The following is an 18,535-nucleotide window of genomic DNA, read 5'->3' on the forward strand; positions in this document are numbered from 1 at the left end:
TTTATATCTCTTCTGGTTACACTGCACATAGGACACAAGGGCCATGTTTGCTTTCATAACTGACCTTGATATCTTTTGCTTCCTACCTGTCAGTACTACTTACAGAGGTCCTCCGTTAATGCAGACGTTCCCTGGGGGAGTTGACATTTATATCTGAAGCAGACAAAGAAACCCTCTGTCCAAGAGACACTGTCAGGTCTTAATTTGATTAAGGAAAGCACAGATGCTGCAACAGGTCCTTTGGTTCATGTATGAAGTTTGTTTATCCCTAAACACAACACAGACTCACCTCCTGACTGTTACAGATGAAAACAGGGCGCTGTGCACCTAACAGTCTTACAATCTACATGTGATTCAGGAAATTGGTTAATTAATTTTGGAGCATCTTGGTCTGCTTCCGATCAGATTTAGCAGTCAGGGTTTGCATTGTGTCTGGATTGACTGTTGTATCAGTGCATTCACCCTTGCTGATGACACAAGCACTTTTTGTGAAGACGTACAAAATATATAACATGATAATCCAATCAAGGACTGCCATGTCCACATGAATCAATCTATCTTGGGAAAGAAATGTCATAAGAGGTGCAGAGGTGCTGAGAAAAACTAGACATTGATAATGATATATCGCAGCAGTCGCCACAGGGGTGTAATCATGCAGTCTGCCAAACTCAGGACTCCCATCATGTGGAAGGTGTTGCCGGTGTTAATGAAAGAATTGACTTATTACTCAAGGGTTGTCTAACTGCGTTATACCATGGCACCAGCTGCTGACACTCACAAGTCCAGTGTCACAGCGGTCAGCCTTGGAGAGGTCGCTGGAGGAGGCTGGAGATGGAGCTTGCCTTATTTGGGTCGTTAGAGAGGATGAGATGTTCTGGTCTGTGGCACTGTGAGAAAAGATTGATGTTTAAAATTATATTTTAGTGGATGGAGCTGACAGATTGTGATGAGGCTATGGAAGTAGTGGTCATTGTGATGTCTGGACTGGTCAGTGGTGGTAGGTGGGTTATGATGAACTGGTCAGTGAAGGTTGATGGGTGATATCTGAACTGGATAGTGATAGGTGTTGGGGATATCAGAATTGGTTAGTGGTGATTGTGATGTCTGAACTTGTCAGTGATGGTGGATGGTGATGTCTGAACTTGGTAGTGATGGTGGATGGTGATGTCTGAACTTGTCAGTGATGGTGGATGGTGATATCTGAACTTGTCAGTGATGATGGATGGTGATGTCTGAACTTGTCAGTGATGGTGGATGGTGATGTCTGAACTTGTCTGTGATGGTGGATGGTGATGTCTGAACTTGTCAGTGATGGTGGATGGTGATGTCTGAACTTGGTAGTGATGGTGGATGGTGATGTCTGAACTTGTCAGTGATGGTGGATGGTGATGTCTGAACTTATCAGTGATGGTGGATGGTGATGTCTTAACTTGTCAGTGATGGTGGATGGTGATGTCTGAACTTGTCAGTGATGGTGGATGGTGATGTCTGAACGTGTCTGTGAATGTTGGCAGGTTTGGTCTGAGCTGGTCAGTGATGGTGGATGGTGATGTCTGAGCTGGTCAGAGATGGTGAATTGCTGTGTCTGAGCTGGTCAGTGAATGTTGGCAGGTTCGAGCTGAACTGGTCATTAATGATGGAGGTTTATGTCTGAATTGGTAATTAGAGGTGGCTGGATGAGTGATGTCTGAAGAATGAGACAGATTGACATTTTCAGAGCAATTTAGAAAATGTTAATGTGAAGTGAAATTATGTTAATGTTACAAAGTTTGTACTCCAAAGAGTGCCACAATGAGTCCATGACTTATCTAATTCTCTTCCTCCATATGTCCTCCATGTGTCACATGAGTACACCTCCTCATTAGGAGCCTCACACAACCAGAAAAACACTGTCTTTGTATTGATTCTGTGAGGCCCTGTCTTAGATCTTGTTATGAAAATACATTTTGCATTACAAAAAACAACATGTAATCTTCTTTGCGCCCAAGTATTTGCTGTGAGTAATAGTGCTTCATTGATTTAAGATCAAATGAAGGGATGAAAATAGAGTTTGATTTTTTTGTAATCTACAGAATTACTCTAGTGAAGATTATGATTATTGAGTCAAGGTGGTTTTTTTCGTGAGAGATCAGGTGTTTTTTAGTATGTGTGATATTGATTGACCTGGGGCAGATCTGGAATGAAAGAGTTGAGTTTCGGTCTTGTTGTTGAAGTTTTGTGATGTTGTCAAGATACTGTTCTTTGAACACTGCTAAATATCTATATGACTGTGCCTATTTCAGTATGTCATGGAAGTATCTATTTCTGTGTAGACATTATCAGCCTTCTTGGTGCCATTGAATGTGTATATGTCTGGCAGTTCATAGATGATTTTCACATTCCTGATATTTAGGAAGTTGATAGAGGATGAGGTAAATCATAAAGGCCATATTTGTCATATAAAATTGACATTGCCAGGAAAGAAGGGGCATTGTGGGTGCTTGGAAACAATTGTGCTCTGACGTCATAAAGAAACGTCCACGTCAACTTACTTCCATAAAAATCTCCTTGTGTGTGGACTGTACGCAAATATCTTGTGTTTTTTTGTGTAGTGTTTGTTTGTAATGTGAAAAAACATTTGTCTGCTTTTTCACTCTAAGACTGCACGTGATCTAACTGTACCTTCTTTCTCCATGTTGAAAGCTGAATTTCAAATACAAATAAGAGACTGAAATAGTAAAGTATTTTCTTGTAGACCAGTATCACTGTTTCGGTATTTGGTGAACGGTTTTGAGTACTTTGTATTATGAACAGTTGTCAAGCTTTCTGATTCAGTTAAACTTAAATTTCATCATGTTTATTCATGATTGACACATGTCAAAATTGTGAGCTCTTTTCATAACTACCGGTACATGTATTAGGATGCCAGTTGATCAGAATCAGGATTATCATGAAGCCTGAAAAATGGGACTTTACAGAAAATGAGTCCAAATGTTTGAATTCAAGTGTCTCTGTAATTGAAGCCTGTGAATTGTATTTTTGGGTTGCTAAGATAAAAAAAATAGTTAAAAAAAAAATAAGTAGTGATTTTTCACCCATAAGGTCCCTTACCTCTATGTTGGCCACATGTGTTACAGTTTTCCCCACATTCGTTGGGCTAGAAGTGGCCTTGTGTCATTTGACAGAAATGCTGATGGACTCCAAGTCAGGTCTCATAATTTACGGTATTGACTTGAATTATGGAAAATAGAATGGAAATTAACTGGAAGTGGTATTCCCCAAGTCTAAGCCAATCAAATGTTGCTGATTGTAACAATGGAATCTCTTAACATTATTGTATAACATCGTTTGATATGTTGAATCTGCTGTGGTCTCTCTATCATATGACAAAACAATTATGGACTTCAAATGAGTTCAATACCTGTTTCTATGGACCCAAAAGAGCAAGATAGACCGAGGACGAAAGTATAATTGTTTGGTAACTTTTGAAATTTATCACAAATGTTTAAATAACTGACAAGCAAAACTTATCTTTGATAAGTCTAATTTTTTTAGCTTCAATCAACTTTTCAATTTTCAACTTACAAAAGCATTCATGTAGAGTCATGATTAAAATGTATGAAAAAGGCTGGTTTGGGAGAAATTAACTGTGAGCAAGTCTGTGAATCCACATGAAATTACACCTGGTGTCTGATGAGTTGAAAAGAAATAGGGCAAGCATTTGTTCGGGTTGAAAAATTGAAAAGGATTTAAAAAAACATTTGAAACTGTCCCTTCTGTCCCATGCTGTCAACCACTAGGATGCCTTATTTCAAGACTTGTGGGACATAGCTTGAACATGGTTGAATGTAGTATACAGGAACATGCATGCTCATCCTTAGTGACTTGATTGTGCCATTGGCATCATTACCCATGTGAGCTAAATCAGCTGGTTCGTGATGTATGACATATGGATAATATATAGTAGATTTATTGCTTTTCAACCTTCACAAGCATGACTCCAAAGTATTTGAAAGTTGATATTTTAACATATAAATATAAATTGCAAGTGATTCCATGCCATTTCATTGTGTATCCAAGCAAAAATTTTGTATGTGTTTATGTTTCCAGAAGCTGAAAAAAAAAACATTTCCTGATTCCTGATTTGTTTATAATAGAGCAGGCGGGACTTGTGTGGCATTATTGTGCTGAGTGATGTCACTGATTTCATGTTGTTGTCTACAGTTATAAGCAGCCTGGGAATTTTCAAAGAATCGACTTCAATATGTTTTTGCATTTATGGAAGAATATATGTAAAAACTTTTAAAAGTCGTGTGCATACTTTGCAAGCTGGTATTTATGTGTATAGCTCCATAAAGGCAAAAAAATATTGAAGGCAGTTCTTAATAAGACCATGTTGCAAGTGAAACCCCATGACTTACATGCAAGACACGTAGCACCCCCTCATGGCTTGTATTGTTTATAAACATTTAATAAGTGTTTATATATTGTTGTCACAGGGGATGGTCCATTTTATAGGTGCTTGAATTGTGTATTATACCGATATACTTTTACAGACTTTGCTTGTCATGTTTTTTATGTGACTTTCATTGGCGTGCTAACTCAGTATAATGAATGATTGGTTACTAATTGTACAGGAGCCACATGGTTATTATCCCCTGCCACGGAGCGGGGAAGGGGATACAGGAACGCACTTTGTCCATCTGTCCACGCTCCCATCCATCCACTTCTGCATGGAACAAAGATTTTACAAAAATTTTAAAGTTAGAAAAATGAAATTTTAACACTGATGTTACTACTCATGATCAGAAATGAATCAGAAAATTGGTGTCTTGAATTCATTATCTTATAGAGTCATGGCCCTTGCTCCATGCTTTTCTACTTTGTGTGTACTGTGTGAAATGGGGACAAGTTTTCTCAGAAACTACTGAAGGTACATGAATGCAAGTGTGCAAACTTATCTCTGTGTGAAATGGGGACAAGTTTTCTCAGAAACTACTGAAGGTACGTGAATGCAAGTGTGCAAACTTATCTCAGGCATCTTTTGCGTTATCCTAATGAGTGAAAAATACTAAAGAGTATCTACCCTGGATGTATCTGAATGACTTCAAGGTCCCTATATTCCAACACACATCTTCCCCAATTGCTGGAATGAGCTGAATAGTTTATGTGGATATTCATCTCTTGTAATCTTGTACCTCCTCGTTATGTAATAAATACTTAGTTAAACATTCACAGCATTTTTTTTTACATTTTCACTCTTTGAACACTCAGTATGGGTACTCACGGTACAAACACCGTCATTTGTGGAGTGACATGCAAGTGATCTGACATAAAATGTCATGATGCCACAGTGCTCATGGTGGCTAGCCATTGTATTGTTTTTCACAAAGTGGCCCCAGGGCATTCAGATTGCTGGTTTTAATAACGACTGATGATAAATCAGTCATGTGTAATCTGAAGCAGTCTCTTAGCTGTGTCGAATATCCCGGGGGGAAAAGAAGCTATATGGCTTATAACTGAGGGAAATAGACAATTGGATGTTTTACTTGATGTCTTGATCCTTTTTCGAGAATTTAATAGTCCCAGGCCCCGTTCCACAAAGCGATCTTAATATTATGGTGATCGTAACTCCCATTGCCTTACGCAGGCTTTAATTACAGTCATCGTAGCGCAAAGATAGCTTTGTGGAACAGGACCCCATTCCAGAAAGGGATCGTACCGCTAAGATGATCGTAACTCCCATACTTTTACATGGACTTACGTCTGGTCTATTTTCCTTGTTAGAGGGGAGGCAGTATATACATAGTGTTCTGTGGATGATGGAGGTAATGTTGATGTGCATCCAGATGCTGACACAAGGTCTTCAGAGGAAAATGAATCTCTTGTGTTCGTGGGAAGATCTTGAATACTGAAACAGATACATGATGTCACCATTTTTTAGTTACGTCAATTATTAGGGTTTGGACAATTCAGTGATACATCAAGTTCTGATCATGTCGCAGGTTGACATATTGATACAACACAATACATTACATATTTATTAACATGTATAACTCATATTGTGACTGTGCAAAGAAAGGTCCAGTGCATCATGACATTGCTATGATATTTTCACAAATGTTGCAAAAGTAATCGTAGTGTTGGCAGGAGTAACTTTGTATGCAACAGTAAATCTGATTGGCTCATCTTTATGTGACCGTCTTTCTTCAGCATGATCCGTATTTTACTGTAGCTAATGTTCAGTAGAATCTGTATAACGAGATACTTTAGTTAATAGGGTTTGAATAAATCCTTCATTGTCTATCATTATTTGATTCACGATAAGTAGAACTGTTTATGTAGGATTTCAGATAACTAGAATTGCTGAAGTAGGAATTTCCCATACCTGAGTACATATTTAGAATTCCCTTTAAACATGCAGTTTGATTGTTTAGCAAGTTGTGAAATCTATTTTGGTTTGATGATCTCTATCCAAAGTTTTGTTTCGAAGGAAACCACATTGAAAATGATCTCTTATTAATTTGTCGCCAGGTCAACTAACCATGTAGCTGTACACATTTAGCCTCCTGTCTTTTGAGTAACCTTCAAAGCCAGCTGTCCAGTTCAATAGGACTCTCTACCCGTCCCAAACTAGGACACCCCACACACACACATACCCTCATTCACACCCGCGCACGCACGCGCGCACACACGCATGCACTCATGCACGCACTCATGCACACACTCACTCAATTAAGTAAATGTGGCTTAAGAATGTCCTGCATTCAATCAAATGCAGACACCACTGTGGCTTTCAGATACTCCGAGTTACATAAATATTCCGTTGAAATCCTCCAGTTAACACTTCACATTTTCAACTTGTTTGTTAAATGTCCTGTAGTCTTCCATACAGACCCGGAAACGAATATATCCAGTACAGCCCATGCAAGTCTATAATATTTGACAAGTCTATATTACTACAAAGTCTCTTCGCTCCTTTTATTATGTTTTATAACTATATTTTAACAACTATTTTTAGGTAAAATATGTTCATTTGAGAGACTAGATGTTAGTTTAACTGTCCAGTGTCCCCTGCGTATAAAGACAGCCAACCATATGTTTGACACATAGGGTATATAGGAAGTGTGTCAAGTGACCGGCCTCTTGCATGTGTAGTAACCTTGTAGGTGTGAGACTGAGCTTCCAAATGCCGATAAACACTTAGATTACCAGTACCTTTATGCTATTTCTGATAAGTATGGTACATGCCTTTGTTGGTCTTATACTCTGATACAGATGACATTTTCACACACGGCTGTGCCACTCATAAAAATATGAACTCTTTCAGATCACTTGATGAGATGATTTGACAATTTGGGTCAAAAATCTTTTTATGTGCACAACTGGTGTAGGTAGTTGTTTGCTTGTTTTTGCTAATAAGTATGTTTATTACCCATAGGGTTAGAAATTACCAAGTTCATAAAAACTGTATTTGCACAAGTGCAATATTTCATCTAGCTCAACAGTGTATTGTTTCCGTCATCTGTCATCAACAGCATTGTTGACGTCATTTGAATCTTATTGTGACGAAAGGTCGGAATGGTGTCACACTAGAAATGACATCATAGCTAAACATTGTTGACATCATTCGACAAATTGTGGGTTTCTAGGATAGCGATGGTGATCAGTGCATTTTTCTGAAGGGGTGCTCTAAAGGATTATGAAATAATGGGTAATAAAAAACTTATTACACTCACATGTGTGTAATACTGATTTTACAATCTCATGTAAGAATTCATATATTACCCTCGCTCTCCCTCAGGAAATACAAGAATTCTGACACTCGTTTCGTCAAATCAGTATGAAACACATGCTTGTTTAGTAATCTCTATTAATGCTATTGCTGGTGAAAACCTAGTCCTGCACTATGACCGTGGAATATATTTATTTTATGAAAAAATAATAATCTAGAAATGCATACAAAAGCAAGTCTAGTCAGCTCAAGCTAGCTCTATTCCACACTCTGAAATCAGCATAGGGAATTTTTTTATTTTTAGAGTCAAGAAGGATATTGTGTGATATAAGATTTCGGAGACTAACTAGTGAAAACCATTTGTGTGCTGTTCCTGAGATATAAGATGGTAGACATTCACTGAATGCTTATCTGAAGAAAAAATATCTATGCTTCGGCATTTAATATATCATTGTTGGGAAACCATAGATAGTTAATTACCATTCACAGATGTGCGGCCCCGCAATGTTGAGCCTCAGCCGACTCTGTTGGCCTTTGTTTAAGACAGCAGCAGATAGTTTTATGGGAATGTCTTCATTAGTGACTAGATAAAGTGGGTGTAGATTGTTGTGATAGTTCCCAGATACCTTAAGGCACCTCTCTCTGTTCCTTGGAGTTTGATTTTACTGATGGGCTGGCAAATGTAGAATGAGGATTGAATTGTCTATGCTGACATGGAGAGCCCCATGTTGGGTGCCTCAGCTTCCATAATAGACATGGCTGTACTTCGATTAGCTGAACACATATGCTGTATATGGGAAGGTTATTGCTTTCTTCAGGATAAATTGATTATCGCCACTTCATGTTATGTCTATTTCTACCTTGGAGTGATTGTTAGTTTCTTAGGCCAATAAAGTTTTAATACTGAAAGGTCACTTGAAGTGTTTATTGATTGCATGCATGGTAACAGGGATAGTTATAGTCCTGCACTATGATCATGGAATATATTTATTTTATGAAAAATAATAATCTAGAAATGCAAACAAAAGCAAATCTAGCCAGCTCAAGCTAGCTCTATTCTGAAATCAGCATAGGGAATTTTTTTATTTTTTAGAGTCAAGAAAGAAATTGTGTAATATAAGATTTCAGAGACTAAATGTTAGTCTAGGATAGCTAGAATGTCAGAAACTAGTAATTACAAATGATGATACATTTAGTCAAGATGGAATATAAAAACCGAATATTTTGTTAATTATAGGTTTCTGTGTGATTGAAATAAGCTGCACTTGCCAGCATTAAACTGTTCATGAACTGATGAACTGATTCATTAGCCTAACCTATACTGACACGTTTCCTGGATGGCCTGCTGACTGAATGTAATAACTATCATGAAGCACCAATGGACACTGATGTCCGTTGTTACAGGAAGCAGCTGCCTGGACTAGAGCAGCATCACACTGTCAGTATGTATATTGTCACTAGGCTAATCCTTGTTCACTCCAAATCTTGACACTGTGACTTGATGCAGTAATACTCAATTGTCAGGCAAACTGCAGGGAAGTCTTGGCTGTATTTTTTAATTTATGCTGGTGTATTTTGGTGAAAAAGATACATTCCATGAAGGCAGTGACTGTGAACCACATGAGACCTGTCAAGATCCTGGTTAGAATATGTCAGCAAGCCATGCTTGCCGTAAAAGGTGACTTTGCTTTGTAAGAGACGAGTAACGGGATCAGGTGGTCAGGCTCACTGACTAGGTTGATGCATGTCATCGATCCCAATTGCATAAATTGATACTCCTGATGTCAGCCACTGGATTATCTGGTCCAGACTTGATTATTTACATCATATAGCAAGAATATTGCTGAGTGGCACGTTTAACAAACCAACAAACCAACAAACAACCACATTACTCCACTTTTGGTGGAGACTTATGTGAATATGGAGAGGGGTTTGTTGTTTTTAATTAGATATGTCCGCAGCTTATTTCACTTGAAATGTAGTATGTTAATCTTTAGTTATTTTTGTAACTAAACTGCCAGTTACTACCAGAAGAACTTCATACCCACTCCCTTATGTTGGCGATTATAAGCTAGGTGGGTGAAATTGGTGTCTGAAAGAGTGGAGTCAGTTCCCAACAAAATGATAGACCTTAATATGTTTGCTACCCAGTAATTTCTTACCCAAATCATGGAAGATTCACAGACAGACAGAATTTATTTCAGTAACAGGCCACTGGCCCATAATACATTAATATAGCCTGATAAATCTGTCTTTCTTGTTATTCAGATATATGATCTTAGAAACTATACATGGCAAAGCAAACAAACTCTGGATCTAAGATGCAACAATTGTCTGTGCAGAGTTGTGTCCCTTACTCTTACCAGGATTCAAATTTAGATCATCGGCTGCCATGACCTGTTAATCTGAGATTACACTGTTGTCTCTGGCACCAGAGTGGCGAGTTGGGAGTTCCCAGCTTTGTAATTGATAAAGGTCCTTGGTCTGTCAGCACCATACCCATGCTGATGGATTTCACCATAGTGGTAACCAGTCTATGACCTTTGTCACTGTAGTTTCCTCCCACAATTATCCGACAGGCCGTGATAGCTGAAATTATTTTCATAGTGATGCTGAACCCAACTCCGGCTCTCATCTGGCCAGAAGCATTACAAGGAAGTGATGGGTATGTTTGTGTCCTTTAGTCGTGGAAATGCAAGATCCCGTTCCTTGATGTGGTCTTGGTGGTAGGAATGTCATAACGCCTGTACTTTAACCTACGTTTATGGTAGTGCCAGCAGTGTCTCCACTTTGGGGATTGAAGTCCTGGAGTTTATTGGTGTGCAGACTCTCTTCTCTCATCACATCACATTGGGCGCAGTAATAACTACCAATCAGTGTAAACCTTAGCCAGCATTTGCTTAACTTTTACACATGTCTGGTAACATTTGACAAGATTTTACGACGGAAATGTAAATCTGCTGTTTAATGATACAGGCTTAGTGATGTGCTCTGTATAAAACACAAACATTTAAATAAAAATAACATTTTTACCTTATCCAGTTACCAGCCACTGTGTATGGTTTAGAAGCTGAGTCTTCATCTGGAGTTCATGGCCGTAATACTGAAGGTCATATCTGCACTGTCTATGTAACCTACAGACTATTTGTCTCATATGTTTCATCTGTTGGTAAATTAAGCGGCAAATGACAGACACCACTCTCGTAAAGTAATGATTTGCTTTATAGAGATATCACTTCATTGACTGATCATGAACTTTGTGTGAACAGGTGTATAAAGTCTTGTTTAGGAACTTGCTAGGATTGCGAAACTTGTTTTTGTAATATTCTTTTGATCTGGAGGGAAACAAGAAATGAATGTGAATTGATTATTTAGAAATCTATCAAAAGGTAAATTATATTCAGCCTTTTTGTGGTATTAAAGTATAGCTTGGACCATTCCATGTTCATCTCGGTATAGTTGTATTTGCTTATTGTATTGTGAGTTAGAAAATAGAGGATATGATATTCATGTTCATATCATACTATGTTTACGACACGAGTGTCTAAATATCGGAATTTAGGCACAAATGTCATAAACATAGTATGACATGAACACGAATATAATGTTCTATGTATAACTGGAGAAGATGTCTACATACAGAGACAAATTTTAGTGTTTGCCTACAAGGACAGCAAGTCGAAACACCAGTGGAACCACATTTGTCGAATGATGTCAACAATCTTCAGTTATGACGTCGTTTCTAGTGTGTTGTCATTCCGACCTCACATCAGGATAATATTCCAATGACATCAACAATGCCGTCCGGATGACAGAAACAATACCCTGTTGTCTCGTGACGTGATGTGACCTTGGGGTACATATGATTCTTATGAACCCCGATATGTTTGCCCTCACAGATAATAAATGTTGATTCACACTGCATTCAGAAATATCACAGCAACATCAAACCTAATACAATATCAAGGTCAGCCAGGCAGACAAGTGGTTGAGAGCCTGAGCAATGGTCAATGTCATTATGAAAAGGCCCACAATCAGCCAGTTCACCCATGCATGTCGTAAGAGGCGACTAACGGGATCGGAAGGTCAGGCTTGCTGACTTGGTTGATGCATGTCATCATATCTCAACTGTGTTGATTGATGCTCCTGATGTCAATCACTGGATTGTGTGGTCCAGACTCGATCATTTACAGACCGCCATTATATAGCTGGAATATTGCCTAGTGCGGCGTTAAACAACAAACAATCAATTTGGGACAAGCAGGGTTACTTGGGACCTATTTTCTCCCTGCAGGCTTACTTGACTGGGACTCAATTATTTACAGACTGCTGTCTTATAGCTGGAAGATTGCTGAGAGCGGTGTTAAACAACAAACAAACACACAAACAAACAAAACTTGACTGGGAGTAAAAATAAAACTGTGCATTGTAGTCCCTGGTATGGAGCCTCATTTCCCCGCACAGGCCTCTAAGATAGTGAAGGTCCCCTGAGATGAATCGGGATAGCTTTATTGGGGTTGCTAATGTGGCTTGTCATACAAGCTGACACAGGACAGTTTGGGAAGCTGCCACTTTGGACAGATTGAAGGCATGAAATTTCCAAAGATGTAGTAATGTATATGGAATATCAGGAGCGGGATTCTGAACAGAGATGTGATGGTAGGTTTGTATTTTCTTTAGACTTTCAAACAAGACTCAATGTCTGTATATAAATTAATGTTTACCAAACGTTCGGAATGTTTAGTTGAGCAGATGTGAAATGTAGGATAGTTGTATGATAACTAACTGTAGAGATGGAAATAACTGGTTTAAGATGACAGGTGACAGTTTGTGGTTTGATATTTGTTGATATTTATGTATTTCCTATTGGGGTCTGTTCCACAAAGTGAGATCACCATACATGCTGGTGTAAGGAAGGGCGTTCTGTAGTGTAGTGGCACATAACCTGTAAGAGAAAAATGCATTTTCATCATTTTAAAAATATATCATATCAAGTTCCAGGAATGTTCTTTTCCTAGCTCATTGACTGATTGTAATGTAAACTATCCCAAAGATTATTTTGCAAATTTGATAACATAGAATAATGTCCTCCCATCTCAAGGTGATATACCATGATCACTCACTCACTCACTCACTCACTCACTCACTCACTGGGGGCATGAGTGGTCCAGTCGTCTAAGGTGCCACGATTCGCTGTGCAGAGTTGCGTCCCTTGGGCACGCCAGAATCCTATGATTGTGGGTTCGAATCCTGGTTCGCCCAAATTATGTTTCTAGGTTTGTCAGCACCATACTCGTGCTTATGGGTTTCACCGAAGTGGTAAACGTCTGAGATATTCATCACTTTGGGCTTTCCTCCAACATTAAACTGACACGTCGTGATCTAACTGGAATACTGTTAAAAGCGGCATTAAACCCAACTCACTCACTCACTCACTCACTCACTCCAGAAATCTCTATGTGGTGGTGGCAGAACCTTGTGCTATGTGGATGGGGTTTGTGTGCTGGTGTAATTTATCATGGAGGTGTTCAAGTGTGCCCTGTCATCATAATGAAAATGCCAGCCTTGGAATTCAAACTGCAGTTTATATTAATTATGAACAACTCATGCCCTTACTATGATGAATGGAGAAATTATTCCTCTCTGTTTCCTTACAGTGAAGCATGAACAAATCTTCCCTAACATACTCATTTGTTTTCTGTGGGAAGAAGGTGTTAACAGCTTAATTTGGAACTTTGCTTATGAGGAACTTGACACTGAGTGTGTTTGGCATTCTACTGTAATACAAAGTGACAAAGTCTGGACATTTTCATATCATTTTGGTATTTTCTTTGATGTATCGCTTAATTATCCCCCGCCCCAACGAAGTTTGTGGGGAATATAGAAATGGGTTCCGTGCTTCCATGCGTGTGTGCGTCCTGAAATCGTTTCCGGAGCATAACTCAGAAACCGCTAAATATTTCTCTACGAAACTTTGCATGTCTATCAGACTCATGCTGAACTGGTGCCTTTTGCTATTTAGGAATTTTAGAAATTTTTATTTTTTACATTTCCATGGCATAAGGGTTCTATTAGGGTGGTATTCATTTCCGGAGCGTAACACAAAATCTGTTAAATACTTTCTTACAAAATTTTGCATGTCTACCAGGCACATACTGAACTGGTGCCTTTTGCTATTTAAGCACTTTAGAAATTTTTATTTTTTACGTTTCCATGGCAACTAGTGGGATTTAAGTTTTAATTTAAATAGGGTGCGTTCACTTATGGAGTATAACAAATAAACTGTTATATACTATATATAAAACGCATACTGAACTTGTGCCTTTGATATTAAGGAGTTTTAGAAATGTTTATTTTAGAATTTCCATTGCAGCTTTTTTGACATGGGCTAAGAGAAATGTTGAGAAATGTTATTAAGATTTCATAAATAATCCTTTTGGAAAATTGATAATGAATAAAAATATGAATCAATCATCAGTACTTGTATCTATATTATATTGGCAGTTGTAAATTTGCAATGCATCAATAGAACAATACATCAAGACCCCTAATCTGAACCATGTGTGTATCACAATGTAAGCCCTGTTCTATTAATCTTTTGGTAAATATGGTTGCTTGTAGGTATTCACTAAGATATAAGGTAATGACATTCATTTGTCATCCAAAACATTAATAATTTATGAATAATTTAATCAGAGCATGGAATCTGCTCATTTTTATCAAAGGCATACCATTATATATTAGATGTAGAGCTTAATGAAAAAAGCTTGTCTGAACAAGGAGCCATATTGTGAGTTGACGAAGATGAAAGAGAGATGTCATTGTGAACACACTCTGGTCTAAGTAATTAGTATATCAAACAGGTATAAATACAAATGTTGGCTTTGCTCAAGCAGTAAGTCCACACTCATGAAATATTCATGAATTGTCTTTTTTTGTGAATGAAGAAATGTTTTACAAAGGTCCATATGTTAATTCAGTGTGTTATTAGAAAAATGCTTGTGTATTGATCACACGATTTAGTGTTGTATTATAACAGACACCATGCATGTCCATTTCAGTATTAAATGATGGCATTCCTCAGGGCTGTTCTTCGATGAATATGTTCAGGAAGGATTGTAGGACAAGAACATATAGGGAAAGTCCAGGTACAATTCAAGATATCAGGATATTGTTTTGAAAATGTTGATTGTAACGTTAGTTTTTTTTGTTTTTTTAGTTATTAAACCATTAATATAAGAATAAGTAGAAAAGAATTTTCATTTTGGCATATTTTTCTTCAAAATCACTGTCATGAGTCATTTTCCATGTGTTTGGCTTGCTGGACATTTACGGAAGCAGACGTAATGGTCTAGCATTATTGAAATTCCTTCCCTAATATGGTAAAGCAATAGAAAGGTTCTGTCAGTATTTTGTATTGGTCTGACACCTTTATTCATTAAGTACAAAGCGAAGGTGACAGGCACATGTTCTCCCCGGCCCCTGTGTCATGGAAAGTCATGTCTTCCATTACTGAAGCAAGATGGCTGACCCAGGTCAAGTCGAGGCAGCCGAGATGTTTCTGGACATGTCTGAAGGTGACCCCACACCACTCAGCACAAGTAATTGATGGATTGAGGGGGACATCTCTCAATTTGCTGCAGTGTTTATCATGTAGTTGTCTGATTTTGCTTGTCCTAAAGTTGTGATGCGGCAACCAGAAGTTAAAAAAGCAGATGAAGCCGTTTGTAAAGATTAAACCTGTATTTGTGCCATCAGGACCAGTGGCTTCGTTGATTTTAGAGGGGATCTTATTTGGGCTGCCATGGTACATTTTATTGCAATACTATACATTTCTGGATAGAAAGGTGACCATTTGAAACTCAACATGTGACTTTTTTTCCTATCTAAATTAAGTGAGTGAGTGGGTTGGGTTTATCACTGCTTTTCACATCTTTAAAAAATTTAATAGTAGCATCACTAAAAAATGTTTGGCAGAATTGAGTACTGGATGAAACAGTGGCTGTACGAGCAGAGAATAGTGTTTTACAGTTTTTGTTCCCATCATTTTGGAGTACACCCTTATATATACTGAACAAAAACTGTTAGGGATGTACTGAACAAAAAAGTTAGGGATCATGAATATTTTTTGTAGTGAAGACAGAGCACACGTCATAAAAATATTTTTCCAAAATATTGATCCCTAACATTTATTGTTCAGTATAAATGTTTGTATTGTTTTGTATCTATACATGACGTACAAATACAATTATCATATCATGTAACAAAGTAATGCGATCCACGTTGTGATTCATATTTTAATATCACTTTGGTGACCTTGTGAAAGTCCCACTGGGATTCAAGGGCAGATGAAGTGCCCATTAACTGATGCTGGTTGTGTCATCGTCCCCAGTGACATGGCTTTTTGGTCCTGCTACCATTCACAAGTTGCCTGGCCCAGAGTTGACTATCTTCAGGGCACAATGATATATCTAGTTTGCTAACTTGGGTGTTAAACAAACCATTCACTTAACTGTATTGATGTGTGATACATACTGTATTCACCATATTGTGTGACCAGGACCAGGACTCTGTATTAAGTTCTGTAAAAGTCTGCCCATGATGTGGCAAAGTGCTAGATGTTTGACTGTCACAGGCCCTTCTCTTATGTTGTATATGTTGTAGCGAGACTGATGGTTGCTCAGTATTTGACTATTGTGTACTGTTTTAATGAACACTCCCCCTTTGTAAATTTTCTAAGTACCCATTACAGTGAATATGGTAACTTATTACTGACATTTCATAACAATGAGGCCCCTCTTTTCAAATCATATCTTCTGCGGAGATTCCAGGTTAGAATAGGTCCCCGGCTACTGGTCACAAGCGGTGACTCAATGGATTGGGTGGTCAGGCTTTTTGGTTGATAACATGTCATATTACTCTGACAGTGTGGATTGTTCCACGCCACTATATGTAGCTGGAGTATTGGCATTTTGGGCAAACAACAACAACAAACCAACATGATGATTACTGAATTGATTTGTGATATATGGATACATTGTAACTTAGTCAATCGGAAAAAGTCTTGATTGCTGACATTCAAATGTAGATTGATTGATGACATTATTGCAGAACCATGTCTGAGTCAGATTCTGTCGCCATGTGTAATCATAAAAACTTGGATTTGGTAGGTGTAGATGTGGGTCAGAAGCTGACCACAGATTGAGATGTCTGGGATTCCTCCTAGGCTGTGTCTGCTGACTGATGCTCATTGGTTGTTCTCTGTCAAGACCCAGCGTTTCATTCAGGTTACTGCTGTACAGCTAGATAGAGCTGCTTAATGCATTAAATCCCATTCACTGATTGAGCCACTCCATCTAATATCAGGAAGAACACAATGGAATTGCATCAGTACAAGTAAAAGGTTTTCCGTTTCAAACAGGCTGCTCTTTAAGAATGTATGCCGGTTTGTGAGACACACTTTCGAGCAGTAATTCTATCATCAGGAGGAGACAATGTGTCGATGTTTTGATCAGTACATACCGACATGGTATGTGTGTAGTCATGATTGAGGCATGGTATGTGTTTAGTCATGATTGAGTTGGTTGGTTTGTTGTTTAACGCCGCACTCAGAAATATTCCACTTATATGATGGTGTTCTGTAAATAATTGAGCCTGGACCAGACAATCAAGTGATTGACATCATGAGCATCGATCCACGCAATCGGGATACGATAACATGCATCAACCAAGTCAGCGAGTCTGACCACCTGATCCCGTTAGTCGCCTCTTATGACAAGCAGAGTCGCCTATTACAGCAAGCATGGGTTGCTGAAGACCTATTCTGTGGGTCTTGAGGCATAGTATGTGTGTAGTCATGGTTGAGGCATGGTATGTGTGTAGTCATGATTGAGACATGGTATGTGTGTAGTCATGATTGAGGCTTTTAGAGAATGCATTAGAAGTTGGTATTTGAGTCAATGTGAGTAGATGAACATCTACCGGTACATTCTGATGAGAATATTTTTGTGAATAGTGGTAAGATAATTGCCAGCTTTAAGATATGGTGAGTATTACATGTGTATTGATTGAAGGACATCTGTAGGGAAGGAGTCATTAATCTCCAGATGTCTACAGTGCATTGTCTCAAGGATGGTCTCCTTCATCAGCTCTCCACAAAATGATCTTAGCCCTAAGACTGTTGTAACTTCCATACCTTATCACGGTCATGGCCAGAGTGCTATCTTCACTTAGTTGAACAGGGCTGGTATTCCAGAGCAGAAAAATATCCTCGGTAACCCATCTTTGTCAAATAGGTAACATTAATGGGGATTAAATGTCCACAATGGAGATACCGGTACTTCGAGAGTTGAAGTGAGTGAGTAATTTTAGAAGTATTTCAGTTATGTCATTGTGTCAGGTTAATGTTGTAGGAATGCCTTAAAAGATGGAAGATTTAGACATTTAACACTTGGTGAAACCCATGGGCATGGGAGTCTATCTGGAAAGGAAAATCTCTTTCATTTAGGGAAGCGAGGAAATAGCACACAACGCCCCATTCACTTCCTGACTAAATCAGTTTATTGATAAGGAGTGCTGCATTGATCTCATCTCTGATGTGTTCAAGGGTGTGGTGTGGATGTTTATAATTCATCTTGGGACTGATATTGACCACTCCTTGAGTGGTGGACAATATACATTCAGTCAGCAGGCTGTACAGTAATTACAGATACCTGTTGGACTTAGACCAGGACTCGGTATGATTTAAGTTCTATAATAGTCTTCCATGAGGTAATAGGGAAAGAATAGGCACCAATGCCCTATGATGTTGCAGAATGCCAG

At 38.4% G+C, this 18,535-nt stretch overlaps 1 protein-coding gene across 7 annotated transcripts in view; it reads left to right on the forward strand.

Moving 5' to 3' along the window:
- Window positions 1-18,535, forward strand: part of LOC139444352 (alpha-(1,6)-fucosyltransferase-like) — a 147,091-nt gene that overhangs the window by 103,150 nt on the left and 25,406 nt on the right. Inside the window, exon 1 of one of the 7 annotated variants that reach the window (XM_071225291.1) lies at window positions 10,335-10,379. The exons of 4 other annotated variants lie outside the window; for them this stretch is intronic. The gene's annotated coding sequence lies outside the window, so the exon portion shown is untranslated. Of the gene's footprint in view, window positions 1-10,334; window positions 10,380-12,232; window positions 12,378-18,535 lie in introns of those variants that run through there. 2 more of the 7 variants (XM_071225289.1, XM_071225288.1) reach the window with 2 other exon arrangements.

This window comes from Haliotis cracherodii, unplaced genomic scaffold, assembly GCF_022045235.1.
Source record: "Haliotis cracherodii isolate W230 unplaced genomic scaffold, xgHalCrac1.p SCAF_5, whole genome shotgun sequence".
Classification (NCBI taxonomy): Eukaryota; Metazoa; Mollusca; class Gastropoda; order Lepetellida; family Haliotidae; genus Haliotis; species Haliotis cracherodii.